Raw genomic sequence first — 3,491 nt, forward strand, 5'->3', positions numbered from 1 at the left:
GGCGTCAACCCGACCTCTCCACCTGAACCAACTTGAGCTGGAGCAGCCGCGGCGGGGGCGGCGGCAGCGGCAGCGGCGGCCGGAACTTGGGGACCTGCCTCCCGTAGGTATCGTAATGTATGGCTTCGGCGTCGTCCAGCGGCCGGCACTTCCTCCCCATCAGAATCGTCCTCTGCCACACCGCCGCCTCCTCCTCCTCCACGATGACAATCTTCTTAACTCTCTTGCGGCCGTCGTCAGGGACGCCGCGCTGCCGGTGACCGGCCTTCCTTGTCCGGCGAGGGTGGCTCCGCAACCGCCTCCTGCACGTCTTCAACAAGGCCGAGACCGCGTCCAAGAGACCGCCGATGGCCATGCATGAGCTTCGTCTCCGATCAACTAATTAATTGATTTAGATGAATTTGAATAATTTTTCTCTTTTTTTTTTTTGTTTTAAAGGCGATAATTAATTGTCTTATTAGTGGATTGATTATAGATTAAGCCGTAGTTATCCAGGATTTAAATGGGAGTGAAGGTCGTGCAGAGGCACAAGTGTTCCAAGTGCAGATTATTTAGGCACCAGATGCGCCTCGACGACTCTGCTGCCACATATTTAACTGCCAACGTATATAGTCGCTTGCTTTTATTAGTTTAATTAGATAATCGGATCCATCGGCGTTTTTGCAATATAAACGAATTATTTTTCTAAAGTGCAGAGTCATCGTACGATATTCAGCGTGTCTTATTAAAGATTCATCATTTATTGCGAGGTCGATACAAATTTACAAAGACGACGAGGAGGAGGCGTCTGCTACTGAAACAGATGGATGGCGTTGGTGACGGAGCGGTAGACGACGGTGGCGGGGTGGGCCATGATCCGTCGGCCCTTCACGTGGCGGACAGTGTCGTACTTGAGATTTTGATGACATGAGTCGATCTTAAAAAAAAAATGACCTCTCCTTACAATATCTTACTACTATTTTAATTTAAAAATTCATCTATACTTCAAAATATGAAAGCCAAAAATCTCGCCTTATGTCACTATCAAAATCAATAAACTCATAATCCAAATCTCTAAAAGGATAAATAATATCAATGCCATAAGCTACAAATTATGTAACAATATAAAGTAAACATTATAAATTACTATGTGTATCTCTTGACTCGAACTATTTTGAAGCAAGTTACACTGGCTTTGTAGCATCCTCATTAGTATATTGCTCATCCAGGGATGAATTCATTATCATCAATATGCTCTTTCCTCTTATCAAATCTAGTGTCTGACAAGAGCCAACAAAAATTTAGTTTGGTCATAATCAAATAGTATTATACTAGTAAATAGTAAATTGTCAGACAATCAAATATATCAGGAAAATAACTTGAGATTTATTTATAAATATAAGCATTAAGAAATACAAATAAATTTGAACTAATTGCAATGTGCACAAAGAGCTACTGAGCTACAAAGATAAAATAAACCATTGTCATTGAGAAAAATTAGATAAGACATTAGTAAACATATAAATATAAGAACGTAAAATGAAATGCACCAATGAAGATTCAATGGTAAGATAGATTTAAGTATAAAAGAACAATACAAAATAATATTTATAATGATCTATCATAAGCGTATCTAATTAGGAGTAAAGATTTCAAATGCAATAAGCTAACAAATTTAATGACGCAAACTAACTGAATCGAATTGGATAAAGTTAATAGGAATTAAGCAGGAGTAGTAGCATAGCAGAAGAGAACAAGAATAATCGACCTTCCTTAATTGCTTGTCTCTCTCTCACGGTCTCACCTTTTTCCCTTGATTTTGTAACCGCACAAAACATTAAACACACAATGCTTCAAAAGCAAGAGAACTAACGTCGCAAGCAAGAGCAGTGAGCTAGCGAAGTTGATTGAAAACAAAAACTGGACAGATTGAACAAAATTATATAAATTTACCAAAATAGAAGATGAATCGAAGAGGTTGCTATTGTCGGTCGTGTAGGAGACGAGCACCCTTGAAGAGTAGGAGCTTAGTACTGACGACGAGGGAGGGCCAAAAGCGGAGAACAATCCCCACCGCCCCACGCTCGAGGTGACAGTGCGGAAGAAGTGGAAGGGGAGAAGGAGTTTGGCAGAGGAGAAGACTAAAGAGGGAAAGGGAAAGGGAAAGGGAAGGGCGGGCCCAGGGATGACTGAAAGGGCAAAGCCGGTGGAGGGCACGGCGGAGCCCTCTAGGCCAGCACCCAATCCGACAAAAAGTATCTCGGCAAGTCGGTGGCGGATTGCTCACGGCAACATTAGGATAGAACCGGAATTTTGGGCCCCTCTCAAAAATGGACTTGAGGCAAGCGCCTCCTAGGCCTCACCTCATGTCCGGGCCTGGTGGCGGAACAGGTACACCACAGCTCCCACCGGCCACTCCACAGCCGCTGCCGCCACGAACGCCAGAAACCCCACCGTCGGCCCCACAACCTTGCACCGGCATCGAGAGACGCGTGTGGCTCCGGGTAGGAGGGAAGTGGCGACGCAGCAAATGCCCGAGTGCGGAGTTAAACTCGATTGCGGGCACGTGCGCATGATCGCCGTCACCAAGTTCAAAAAGATCCGATGAACAAGTGAAAGCTGATAAACAGCTGGCATTTTCAATTGGCATAGCAAACACTCACGGTGAGGGTTGCTACACAACTAGGTTTCTGAAGAACAAAAAAACATTCTACAACCATGCAAGAATTCCCTGGTTTTTAAGAACTGCAGTGTATAGTTCAACATCTAATATTGTGCAAGAATCCCAAGGACCGAAACAAGTTTCCTTAGTCCACCTGTGGAGACCGACTCCATGTGGATTTTTTCCAGTAGCAGAATGAACCTAAGAATATTGATTAGTTGGATTGGATTATCTTTGCGAAGGCTTCTTGAATTATTTTAGTAATCAATAAAAATCCTCAAAAATCTGTTGTGAGGTTAGGATAATCATAGCTAAGATTAATGGATTTGAAAAGTTAAATATATCTAAATTGTAAAAAGAAATATATATTTTAAATTTATTTAATTGATTATTAAGTTTTATAATACAGATTTATTTACTCATTTTAAAATTTATTTATTTATTTTACATATTCATGTATGAACGTTATTTATAAATATTATTAAGAAATATTATTTACAAATATTAATGAAATAAACACATGTATCTAAACTTTTTTCGTTTAGTTTAATTATTTCTATAAAGTAGTCTTAAAATCTTAGGACGGATTGCACTAGGCAGTAAGGGCATGCTGCCCTATTTAATATTTTTTTTTGTTTATTTATATTTTTTAAACATTTATTTATTATTATTTTTATATAAATAAATATATAAAATTTAAAATACTAATATAATTATAAATATTAATTAATATTATATATAGTAAATGAAAATATAAATGAAGATATGTGAAAATATAAATAAAATTCTTATAAAAAATTGTTAGAGAGATAGGGTATCTCGGCATAATTTTTAGTTTTTTCTATAGGCC

The 3,491-nt window shown here is 39.2% G+C and overlaps 1 long non-coding RNA gene across 1 annotated transcript; it reads right to left on the reverse strand.

Annotated features, from left to right (window-relative positions):
- Positions 1-1,020: 1,020 nt before the first annotated feature.
- LOC121977338 lies at positions 1,021-2,711 on the reverse strand. The gene is made up of 2 exons (XR_006110788.1): positions 1,933-2,711; positions 1,021-1,259 (listed from the first exon to the last, which is right to left on the reverse strand). It is a non-coding gene; the product is annotated as an uncharacterized LOC121977338 (long non-coding RNA).
- Between the last annotated feature and the right edge of the window lie 780 nt (positions 2,712-3,491).

The sequence above is a fragment of the Zingiber officinale genome, chromosome 4B, assembly GCF_018446385.1.
Source record: "Zingiber officinale cultivar Zhangliang chromosome 4B, Zo_v1.1, whole genome shotgun sequence".
Lineage (NCBI taxonomy): Eukaryota > Viridiplantae > Streptophyta > Magnoliopsida > Zingiberales > Zingiberaceae > Zingiber > Zingiber officinale.